General features: G+C 63.1%; 1 long non-coding RNA gene across 1 annotated transcript; it reads right to left on the bottom strand.

Annotated features, from left to right (window-relative positions):
- Positions 1-1,667: 1,667 nt before the first annotated feature.
- Positions 1,668-10,582, bottom strand: LOC118014977. The gene is made up of 3 exons (XR_004680460.1): positions 10,484-10,582; positions 9,347-9,394; positions 1,668-2,193 (listed from the first exon to the last, which is right to left on the bottom strand). It is a non-coding gene; the product is annotated as an uncharacterized LOC118014977 (long non-coding RNA).
- Between the last annotated feature and the right edge of the window lie 1,666 nt (positions 10,583-12,248).

Below are 12,248 nucleotides of genomic sequence, written 5' to 3'. Positions count from 1 at the left end.
CCCAGATGGTGGTGGGAAGCTCCTTCCAGATGGCCCTTCCTGGCCCTGCTCCCCGTTCCCTGCACCCTCCCCCAGCTTCCCCCTCTCCCCTCCACCCAAGCCTTGCCCACAATTAACTCATTTTTTCAGATCGCTTCCAAACATAAGTCAATGCTGGACAGAGCTGTAGGAAAAGCTTCCTCAAAGCTGGCCCCAAAGAGCCATGTGGTGAGACGGGGCCTCTTTGCCAGCCCCCACCCCCCGCCCATCCGCCCGCCCTCGGCTCCCACAGCAGGGCCTGGGGCTGGGGCCCTCCTAGGGTTGGCCCAGAGGCCTGTGGTCAGACACCTCCTTCTTTGCCTCTTGCTCCTTCCCTCAGGCCCAGCTTCCTTTCCACCTTGTTCCATCCCGGTCCGCAGGTGCCCCTCTGACCAAGAGGACATGCCCGAGGCAAGGGGGCATCTTGGGACTGCCTGATGACAGTGGTCACACTGGGACCCAGCAGCCCCTGGTTCACACACAGTTTAGTGTGGGGGTGGGGGTGCAGCTGGGGAGGCTGCAGATGTGTAACTCCCCCCTCCCTGCTTTTTCCAGAGGAGAAAATGGAGGTCTGGAGGAAAGGGCGCTGCCTCCAGGTAGTCGGGGAGCTGGTACAGGGACCAAGCCGAGGTGCCTGTGCCCAGGGGGCACTGGGGCCCTGAGAGCTGGGGTCCATGCTTGCCACCCTAGCTCTGCCCGGCTGAGGTTTCCTCCGAAATTGGGAGGCCTCGGCACTGGCACCCATGGCAGAAGCCCACAGGCTTGGCAGGTTCCGGGCACCCTAGCCCCTCTCCTTTCCCAGCCATGGACGTAGGACCTGGCAGCCTGGGGTGGGTGGCTTGCCCTGTGGTGGGCCTCGCAGGTCCACTGTGTACAGAGACAGAAACCCCATTCATGGGGGCCACTGGGCCTGGTCCAGTGGAGAATAAATGCAGGCCTTACAGCAAAAGACCAAGAGCACTCGAGTCCAAGAAAAAAATCAATCTCTCTTTCTCTTCAGGTGGGAGAAGGAGATGTTGTGGGAGGTTGGGCGCAAGGCCTAGGGAGGTATTTGTTTTGGGGGGGCCTTCCTGGGGGGAGGGCTGGAGCAGGTCGGGGAGGCTCCTAGGGCTGCAGCCAGGGCTGGGAGCTTAGGGAGCAGGACTGTGGTGCGCCATCCCGCTTGTGTCCCATCCTGCTGTGGCTGACGCTTCCACCCCTCCCAGCCAGTCCTCCCCTCTACCGGCCCAGGAGGCCTGCGCGGCCCAAGCGAAGTGGCCATGAAGAGCATGATGCTCCCGGTCCTGGCTCTCTGGGGGGGGAGCTGCCCTGGAGGTGCCCTGACCAAGCAGGGGCCGAGCCTGAGAGAGCCCACGGCCACACCAACCCCCGTGGGCACGCTGACCCTGCAGCCGTCGCCGCCCAGCTGGCCTGGGCCCCCCAGTGGTGAGTAAGTGGCACCAGCCGGAAAAGGCTGGTAGGAGAGGAACACTCGACCTTGTTATTAGAATCCTACCCCCCCCCCCCCGCCCGGGGCAGGAGCAGAAGGAGAGAAGTTTGGTCACCTCAAGGCTGCCCACCCAGTGCTCACCTTGGGTGCTTCCAAGGGGGTTAGGAGGGACCCATGGGCCTCAGGGAACCCTCTCAGGAGGGCAAGAGGGGATGGCAGAGCCTGGGAGGCCCGGTGCCCATAGCCCAGAGTGAGGGCAGGGGAGGAAAGGAGGGACCACTATAACTGGGGCTGGAGTAATGCATCCAGGTTTGCTGGGTGGGGAGCCTGCTGCCTTAAGACCGACTGAGGAGACCGGGAGACATGTGGGAGGCTGAAAGTGGGGGGACCCAGGGCTTGGGAGGGGTGGCGCCAGCGGCCCCAGGAGACCAGCTATGGTGTGACCTTCATGCTTGGCTGCCCCACCCCGAGGCCCAGGGGTGGGATGAGAGGAGCTGGTGGGTGGGCCCAGGACCTGCAAGGGATGCCCATGGTCAGGGCTCGTCAAGGTGGGGCTGCCATGTGTTAGAGGGGAGGCAGGCAGGGTGACCCAGTCCATGGGCCGCTGGCCTGCTTATGACACTGAGCAGCACTCTGCTCTCTCTCTGGTGCTTGTGGTCCTCCACTCTGCGGCCATGAAAAGCCTCCACTCTGGGGCACGAGATACTCGATGGCCTCGGGGGTCTGTGACAGAAGGCTGAGAGCTCCTGAGGGTAGGAGAGAGAAGAAGAAGTGAGGCCTGGGCAGAGAGAGGAGGAAGGGGGGCCAACCTGTGACTGATCCCCCCTTAGGACAGAAGTGCAGCCTCTCAGCCAGGCGGGGGACCCAGCCCGCCCAGCCCATACTGTCTCCTTCTGCAGGTCAGGTGCGAGCCACCTTCGGGAACGGCGGCCTGCACAGACCTGAGGATGGGCACCTGGACTGACCACAGGTGCAGCCCACCTCCAAGGAAGGAGCCCAGGAAGCCCCTACCCAGCCCCCACCCAGCCCCCAGCCCCAGCGGAAGGCCCCCCTCCAGGCTCAGAGGAGGGACTGGAGTCACAGCAAGGGGCCCAGCAGCCAAAATGGGGGCTGAAGCAAGGCCCCAGGCCAGCAAGCTCAGGCCCTTGCAGGCCAGCAGGGGTCCCCAAGCCCAAGACGGGGCAGTGGCCACCAAAGAGGGCCAAGGCAGGAAGACAGGAGGTCGGGGAGCCAGGAGAAAGGGCCCAAAGCCCGGGAGACCTCCCAGAGGTGAGAACCGGCCAGGACAGGAAGCCCCCATGTAGAGCCTGCAGGGGCTGTGCCTGAATCTCAAGGGGCTGAGGCTTGGTCGAGTCTTCACCAATCATACCAGCATCACCAGCCCCTCGGGCCCCGCCCCACTCTCAGTGCGCCCAAGCTGAGTGGCCCCGTGTGCAGACAGGAGAGGAACCTTTCAAAGGCAGGTCCTCTTCCCCAGCCTCAGGGCCCCCGTTTGGGCTATTGTCGTCCTTCGTGCTGTGTTCCAGTTTGGCTGGCCAATCTGCTGGCAGGTCCGGGCGGGGGGGGGGCGGCCAGGCAAGCTCCAGCCCCTCGGCAGACCTCTGCTGCTGGGGGCCGTATCTGTTGTCCTCCAGGGGCCTTCCACCAACCCAGCTCAGGGGGCCGGCATCAAAAGAAGGATCATAGCCAAGGAGACCACAGGCCGTGGGCGGAAAAGGCCTAGAAGCGGGCAAGGGCACGGACAGAGGTTTACAGACCGGGGCACCGCCCAACAGGCCATGCCCTCCCTTCCAGCCTCCTGCCTCCTGACCCAGGCGGCCATCGCCTGCAGCAATGTCAAGATGAAACACATCCCTGCCCTGACTGACCCTGGCCTACCCACACTCTACCTGGCAGGTAGGTGACCCCCTCCCCCATACTCACCCCTGTGGCAAGAGTGAGAGGGCCACACACCTGGGCTTCCCTTCTAGTGGGTCCTCAGCCACTGTGGCTGCTACATCGCTGGACCTGGAAATGGCCCCCCTCCCTGTGGGTCCTGGTTGGCAATGAGAAGGTGCCCCAACTTGGGACAGTCAGAAGAGCCAGCTCCAGGGGCGCCTGGGTGGCTCAGTCAGTGAAGTGTTTACCTTTGGCTCAGGTCATGATCTCAGGGTCCTGGGATCCAGCCCTGTGGAGCACCATGTTGGGCTCCCTGCTCAGCGGGGAGTCTGCTTCTCCCTCTCCCTCTGCCCCCACCTCTGTTCGTGCTCTCTCTCTCTCTCTCCCTGTCTCAAATAAAAAATAAAATAAAAGGGGAGCGCCAGGTCCTCCGGTCCATGTTGGGGAGGCCCTGGCAGAGGGGAGGGAGACAAGGGAGCATGGAATGCAGCCCCCCTGTGTCTGCACAGAGAATGAAATCGCCAGGCCCCCAGCACACACGTTCCAGGGGCAGCCCAATCTGCAGTGGTTGGACCTGAGCAGGAACAAGCTGGTTGCCTCTGCCTTCAAGCTATGCAGTAGTCCTTGCACTCGCGCGACCAGGGGGTCTAGGCTGGCAGGTGTGAGATGGCTCCAGGCATCTGTTGCTTCTCTCCTGGGGGATAAGGCCTGGAGGGGCTGCTGTGCGGAGTACCCAGCCCAGTGGGCCTCAGTGGTTTGAGATGACACAGTCCACAGATCCTCAGGCCCCTCAAGGGAGCGTCGCTTCTGGGAGAAACCGAGTAGAGGTTCTCAAAACCCTCACCGACCTCGTCCAAGCGGGAACTGGGAAGCCACAATGCCACCAGATAGGTGTCCCCTGGGCAGGACCAGCCCAAAGCCATGCCCAGAGAGCCTAGCCTGGCTGGTGGCACCCCAGTCCCCAGCCCCCACCTCCCCCCCCCCCCCCCCGCCCACCTGCCCTGCAGGGCTGCTGACGCTGGAGGCCAAAGGGAACCACCTGCACGATGGTGACATCTCGCCCCTGGCCTTCCAGCCCCTGCGCAGCCTGCTCTGCCTGAGGCTGGATGGAAACTGTCTGCGGACCATCCCCCCCACCTCCACCCCCCGGCCCCGCCTGCCAGCCTCCCTGCGGGTGAGCCCCAAGGCCAGGGGAGGCCGTGTTGTAGGCAAAAGGCCAGAGCACAGCGGCCCAGGAAGGGAGCTTTAAAGATAACCCCGCAAAGCCTCAGTGCCAGAGGGCCTCTCCCCCGACTCCCAGAGGCCCAGAGTTAGGCTTTGGGGACTGTCTTGGACCTCCTGGGTGTCCCCGAACAAGGCTCAGGCCCTCCCTGCGCCACATGGCCCCCTTGCTTGGCGGTGCTCTTTGGCGCCGTGTCTTGTGGGGCTTGGAGGAGCCGTGGCTAGCAGGTGTTGCTGGGGCCCTCCGCAAGATGGCCTACGGCCCCGAGAGCAGCAGAGATGCGGACACCTGGGTCTCACAGATGGGGCCGGGTACAGATGGGAGCCGGGCCAGGCAGGTGGGCCCCTCACCCTCACCCTCAGCCCTGGCCCTAGGAGCTTGCAGTCACAGCAACAACCGGCTCCAGGACGACCGGCTGGCCCCCCGCGCTCGGACTGATCTCCCGTGATGGCTGCCACCTGCCCTGGCCCTGCCCGAGCTTTACCCTGATGGGCGCATGGAGGCCAGAGAGGGCAGAATCACCCAGAGGAACCCAGAGAGTAAGGAGGAGGGGTGGCTCTGTTGCTTGGGCCTGGTCTCAGGTGGGTCATCGGCCTCCATGCGCAGGGCTCAGGGTGACCTGGGCCCTGAGCCGCCCACCTACTCCTCCAAGATTTCCCTGTCCCTCCCACCCAGCAAAATCCCCAAAGCCACAGAAACCCCTTCCTCTGCCCATGCCTGGATTCGCCCTGTAGGCACCCAGCCAGCTCTCTGGGAGGTGCTATGGGCCTAGACAGGGGCAGCGCGGGCGCTGAGACCTGGTCAGCTGCTGAGTTTAGCTAGGGGGTGACAGGGGCAGGAAGGGGCACGAAAGAGAAAAGCATATGAGTTTCCTGGGGCGTACTAGACAAGTACCACAAACCGGGGAGCTTAAGACCACGGAGATTTCTATTCCCACAGCTCTGGAGGCCAGAAGTCTAACATCCAAGTGTCGACAGGGCCGCGCTCTGTCTGCAGCGGGACAATCCTTCCTTGCCTCTTCCAGCTGCTGTTGGCCCCAGGTATTCCTCGGCTCGTGGCCACATCACTCTGGCCTCTGCCTCTGTTGTCACATGGCCTTCTCTGTGTCTCTGAGTCTGTCCCCTTCTGTCTCTTATAAAGACACTTGTCGTTGAACTTAGTAAGGCCCTCCCTAATCGAGGATGAGCTCATCTCGAGATCCTTCACTTACATCGGCAAAGACCCTTTTGCCAAATAAGGTCGCGTTCACAGGTTCTGGGCAGACATATACTTGGGGGCCACTATTCACCCCACTCCAGGAAGGGTCCAGGATGAGTCCTTAGGATCTGGTTTGGATAGCTGGGAGGAGGCACCAACAGAAGGGATCCAGGAGGAGACCTGGCTCTCATCGGCCCTGCCTATGGAGTTAGGATGTGGTCCGGGAAGCAGCAGGAGGGCTGGGGAGTACAATCCATGGGGTCTGGCAACCACCATGGCAGGGCAGGGGGGTGGTAGGCAGGGGTCAACAGACACTCCGACCTGACATTCCAGGGACCAGAGCCTCCTGCCCTGCACCCTCATGTTCCAGGAAAAAGTTACCAGGACGTTTGGGTTTAATTATTCTTTTTTCCTCTCCCCCTCTTGCCAAGGGGGCAAAGCAAAGCAGACAGCAGCCTAGGGCGGGGCCACCCAGCCGCTGTTCCTCTCCTCCACTCCCACCGCGGGGCCTGGGCAGGGGGGCGGCGGCCAGTCAAGCCCTGCTGGCGCCGCCCAGCTTTTCTCCGGCCTGTGGAAGGGGAGGCGGCTGCTGGGAAAATAAGCTCAGGGGGCACTGGAGCCCTAACCCCCGTGGGCTGAAGGCAGCCTGGGCCCCAAGGCCAAAGGGCTGACCCCATGCACAGGGGCTGGGGTATCACTGAGGAAAGCCACTTTCCCTGCTCCAACCCATGCTAGAAGCATCCCCACCCTCTGTTTCTGCTTTTCCCCTTGGCCGGCCCTGGTCCTGACCCACGGCCCGCCACGGAGTGAGTGACCTGGGCTAACGGCCACCCAAGCTCCACCGCCCGCCTCCCTGATCCCTCCGGGTCCCCAGCCCTGACCCCTGGGAGCCTTAGTGTTCTTTCCCTCCCCATCTTTCTCCTGCTTATCAGCCCGGGTGAGACAGGAAGATGACAAGAGAGCACAGGGACAAAAGGCAAGGGCTGCGAGGCCGAGGAGGGGCAGAGCAGAGCCAGGCTGGGGTGAGCACGCACCTCCAGTTGCACTTCCTTTGTCCGGTGTACGTTTGAGGAGCCCCCGAGGTGGGGGAAGGACTGGCCTCCCTAGCCCTGCGGTGAACAAGGAAGGACCCCACCCAGATCCCCTCTCCCCAGCCTCTTTAGACAGAGGAGGACGCAGAAGCCAGACAGGGCCTGGCCTGACTCACGGTCAGGCTGCAGCTGGCCTCCTTGCCCTTCCCAACCGCCGGGAGCTCTGGCGGCCACCGGCGTCAGGGAGCCAATCCCCCACTCCCTTCTTGGGTGTGCACCAGGCACCTTGACTCGGGGCTTCAGCTGTGGCTCTGGCTCCTGCCGGACTGCACTCGCTCACTCCACGCCCGTCCGTCCGCCCTGCAGGAAGCTGGAGACCCTTGACCTATCCCACAACCGGCTGGTGCACATGCCCTCCCTCTTGCCACGGGGCCTTCGGCTGCACCACAACCGCATCGAGCGCGTCCCTGGCTACGTGTTTGTACACATGAAGCCCAGCCTGGAGCTCCTGCGCCTGTCCCACAACAGCCCGCACGCCGACGGCGGCCATGGTGTGTCCTTCCTAGGTCTTCCCACCTCCCTGGCTGAGCTGCTGCTGGATCACAACCAGCTGCAGGCCATCCCACGTGGCCTCCTGCGCCTCAGGGGGCTGCAGGTGCCGAATCTGAGCCACAGCAAGATCAGGTGGGGCCCTGCGCCTACGCCCATCATGCTGTCCCAGCACGCCGCACTGCCAGCCAGGGGAGAAAGGGGCAGCTGAGGCCAGGTGGCCCTGCCTGGCAGGTGGGCGCATGGGAGGAATCCTTCACTGTCCCCATCTATCCATCTTGGTTGCCGTGACAGGAGGCTATGCCCGGTCCGGTGCTTGGCAGGCCCAGGGCAGCCAAGGTGGAGGGCTTACAGACAGCAAAAATCTGGGCAGGGGCTGGCAAGGGGGAGGTGAGAGGGCCCTGGCCCAGAGCAGCAAGGGCTGAGCCTCAAGTGGGGACGTGGCAGGTGGTGGCAGTGACCTGCCTGACCCGCTGCCCTGGGTCCGGTGGCCGTGACTCAGTCGTATTGCCCCCCTCACTATAGGGCCCTCTGTTTCTCTCCTCTTGTATGATACCTGCCTCCCCTTTCTGGGGCCTTCTCTCTTCTGCTTGACCCTGCCATCCCCACCCTATAGACACGTGCCCCTGAATTCCATCTGACACTCGAGTGGCTCAAGACTCCAATCTCATCTCCACACACCTGGAGAACAACCTTATTGACCGGCGCCGCATCCCACCCACCACCTTCTCCTGCCTCCAGGTCTACTGCAGTGTGGTCCTCCGGCCTCAGCAGGGGGAGGGGGTGGCGGAGGGCTCCTAGGAGCCCCCTGCTCCCTTAGGACTTCGGGGTGGGGGGGCAGGCCTAGCTCCACTTGATCTTTGCACTACTAGGAGGAAGATCTAGAAGCCCCTGCTGCTTCAGATGCTCCCCCTTCCCATTGACTGCTGAGGCCCCTTCACGTAGTAAATGGCCCAGCAGGGTGCAGCGCTGGTTTGGACTTGAGCATAATAAACGCATTTCATTCAAGCCCAGGAGCCTCCACCAACCTCCCTCTCTTCGTCCTGGATTTAAGCTGCATTTGCATGCTGGCGCTTTGTTGTGCACAGAGTCCCCAGGGCCTGCATCCTCCACACCACTTCATTAGCAGGGAGTTAAGAGGGCCTGGTTCCAGAAGCTTCTCCAAGAGCCTCCCCACCCTTACCTGCCCTGGCCAGGGTACTGAAGTCACCCTTCACAAGGATGTGGCAACCCAGCAGCTCAGACAGCATCAGTACCTCTCTTCCAGGAAGCATCCCTGTCCCAGGTATGGACCCACAGAGATGGGCTCTGCTGGCAGAGCAGGCTGATGTGGGGGCCCCTGGTGCCTGCCCTTACCCTGGTTCCTCCCATCCCTGGTGCGTACACATCCCCAGTCCAGCCTGTGGGTCACCAGGGCCCCACCGAAGGACCTTAGGGGCAGGGGCAGGCATGCAGTGATGTGGGACCCGAATGTACCTTTGTGAGACCTGGTGCCAGGGAAGGGTGGGGAGTGCTCGGTCTGTGGGAGGCCAGGCCTGGCCCTGGGAACCCAGTGGTGACTGCCCCCTGGCCAGAGTTGCAGCCTGCCTGCCTGGTGGGGGAGGCAGACGCAGACACCAGCAAGCTGTGAGAGCTCAGCCCTGCCAAGCCCTGAGGACAGGACAGGTCAGCTGTGGTGGGTGGGAACACAGGGTCTGCAGAGCCCCCTGAAGTCCCTAGGGCAGTTACCCTGCTTTTGGGAGGGGACCACTGGGAACAGTGTAGGGTCATCAGGGTCAGCCTTGACAGCTCATGATGCCATCTCACCCGATGCTGGGGAGGGTGAGGGATGGGGAGGCCACAACCAGCAGAGACCACAGCTGACCCAGCCCCTGCCCCCAGGGGAGTGAGAGGCTCATGGTGGTATGGGGGCCAGAGAGATAGCTAAGTGACAGGCATCAAGGATGTGGCAGGAGCAGGACTGGCCCCAGCTTTCAGTGCTGCCTGGATGTGGGTGGAGTGAAGGAAAAAGTCACCAAGTACCTACTGCAGAGAACTTGTCCGGCCACCACCTCTGGCTGGGGTCTGGGCCTGGGAAATGCAAGTCTCGTGTGAGTCCCGTTCTATAGCCAGCCCCCCACCCCCAACCCTCACCCCCACTCCACCCCTGAATTCTCAGCAGAGAAAGGGCCAGACTCAGGCAGGGGGCGGGGAGAGGCCTGGGAAGCTTGGGGAGTGTTTGCTTTGGACTCATCCTTGCATTCCTTCTTCTCCAAGGCCCAGGCCCATAGATAGGGCACTTCCTGTTTGGGCTGGGTCAGAGGTCAGCAGCCCTTGAGGCGCTGGCCCCCGATGGGAGGGAGGACTTGCTGCTTTCCCAGCTCTCATGACCCCTCCCCCTCAGCTGGCTACCCGGCCTGGCCCCTGCTCTCCTGCTATGGTCAGTCCCCAGTCCCCTCCTTCTCCGCAGTCACAGGGCTCCGGCCCTGGGAGGCACAGGAAGTTCAGGCTAGGTGAACCACCCTCCCCTACTGGCCTCTCCTCCCTGCTGTTCTTACCCCTCCTGAGCACGTGAGGCCGGAGGGCCTGGGAGGAGAAGGGCCACCTCCCAGAGCCCACTGCTTGTCGGGACAACCTGGCCTTGAGGAGGGCAGGGGCAGCCCACAGGTGGTTGGTTACTGGGGTAAGTTCCACTTCAGACAGGAAGCTACTTGGCCCTTGGGGGTGCTGTCAGGTGGGTGAACCCAGGCCTGGAAGCCAATCCTTAATGATCTGCCAAGCCCCTAGTGGGTGTCTGCCACTAGGCTCCCCAGAAACCGACCAGGACTAGGAGGCAAGGATTAGCTCACAGGAAGTTTACGGGCAGGGGAGGATAGGAACAGGAGCAGCCCAGGGAGGAGCTGGCCTGTGGCCAAGGACAAAGAGTACAATTCTCTCGTGAGGGCAGGGGCTGCCAGCAGCTAGAGGCCAGGGGCTTCAGTCCTAGAGGGGAGAGGGCCCAGGCAGCATGGCCCCCAGTGGGACGCCCCCAGACAGAGCCCCAGCCAGGACAAGCGAGTGCAGTGTATGTGGTACCTGCTGGCAGGACCAAGGCCCCCCGCTTCACCCCCACCCCCACCCCCGACGCCCTGTAGCCGCCCCTTCTTCACCCGCGTCCCTGGCCCCGTATGTTCCGCTCACCGGTGCTGCCATGGAGGTGGTTACTGCACTTCTCTCTAGGAACCCCAAAGCGCTGGGCGTCGGAGGGGTGACTACAGTCAGGTGGCAGGAAGGGAGGCACTCATCAGCCCTCGGACTGAGACAGGGGTACGGAGGTGGGCGGGGGAGACTGAGGGTAAGGACGGTGGGGACCAGGAAGGGGATCCACAAGGCAACAAGTGCAGTGGTGGAGAGTGGGGACAGGGAGCAGTGGTGTACCCCTGGGGCTGGAGCGATGTCTCCTTCCAAGGACCTCGGTGGAACCTTGTATCTCGGCCTACCCCTCCCAGCCACAGTCCCGGAGTCCTGCCCATCGGCTTCCAAATTCTTCTCCAAGCTTTCTATCCCCAGTACCCCCACGTGAGGGCCAGCCTCCCGCGCCTTCGCCAGGCTCCCTGCCTGCTTTCTGCACATCTGGTGCCAAGCCTTCCTCCTGCCTCGTACCCCACGTGGTGGCAAGCTTGGTTTAAGCCCCCCACATCCGGGAGAAACGGGCTCAGGAAGGAGCAAAGGCTACGTCTAGCATGGTGTGCCCCATGAAGGGCCAGCCCAAGAGACACTGGCTGCCCGGCCCCCTCCCCTGTGCCTGCCCGCACCCCCTGCCCCCACCAGAGGCTCCTAGCCCTGCAGGCAGCAGGGAGATGCAGCCGCTGTTCCGGGGGGGCTGGCGTCCCCCCGGGGGGGAAGACCATGGCTGTCCCGGGGTGCCTCATGGCCTCCCTGTGTTTCACCGGCTTCACGGGCAGCCCCCAGACGCCTCCGTGTGGCACAGCCCCCTGTCCACCTTCCCTCCCGCAGCCACACGCCAGGCCACGCCTCTCTAAAGATAGCTAGACACAGGCCCAGCCTCCGTGGGGACCCCTTCGGGCCCTGGAATTACAGCCCTGGCGGCCTGGGGCAGAGAGCCGCTGTGTGATTATGTCCTCAGGGGAAGGTCAAAAAAAGCTCTGGCAGAGCAAGTGCCAGCTTCCACTGGCCACACCTCAGCTATCAGCGCTGGGAAGCTTCCAGATGGCAGAGGCTCAGCCCGCTCTGCAGCGGCTCAGCTCCCTCTTGGGTCTGTTTAACGTGAGCCTCATGGGGAATGGTGCCCAGCCCCCTGCACCCAGAGGGTCCCCCTGAGCACAGTTAGGTATGCTACCTCGGGGCTCCCGAACGTTAGGACCCTAGGCTCCGGAGACACTCCGGCTGGGAGGGGCTGCCCCCTGGTGACTTTAGGCCTGGCTCCCCACTGTCGCTGCCCCACCACTGAGGGTGTGGAGGTTGGGAGTGGATGAAGCCAGCAGGCTGTGAGTGAGGCCCACATGCGAGGCCGTGAACTTGGAGATGCTGGCTTGGCTTCAAGGGGCCGCAGTGCCCAGGAGCCTCGAGGACCCTCTCGGAGATCTCGGCTGAGTGCCGGCTGGGGTCGCTTGCTCAAGAAGTGACCTCCATGTGTATGTGCTGCGACCCTGCCGGGTACTTGTCCTGGAGACGGGGGCGTAAGGGGGCTCCCTGGGGTGAGAGCATTTGCTTTGGGCTGGCTTTGCAAGAACCCTGTGTGAGCACTCCAGGGAAGGGCTGGAAGGCAGCCCAGGGGGCCGCTGGCGAGCCACCTCCCCCCAGGAAGTCCTCTCTGCACCCCCATCCTGTGCTAGTACCCAGGCCTGTGTGCTTTCCTCTGTAGCGCTCGTCCCACTTGCTCACCATCATGCTTCTCCAAGCACATCCTCGCTTCTGATCCAGTAGCACGTGTGCTCAGGGGGGC

The sequence above is a fragment of the Mirounga leonina genome, unplaced genomic scaffold (assembly GCF_011800145.1).
Source record: "Mirounga leonina isolate KUSES-001 unplaced genomic scaffold, KU_Mleo_1.0 Mir_101799, whole genome shotgun sequence".
NCBI lineage: Eukaryota > Metazoa > Chordata > Mammalia > Carnivora > Phocidae > Mirounga > Mirounga leonina.
This window is presented reverse-complemented; position numbering and strand designations above follow the sequence as displayed.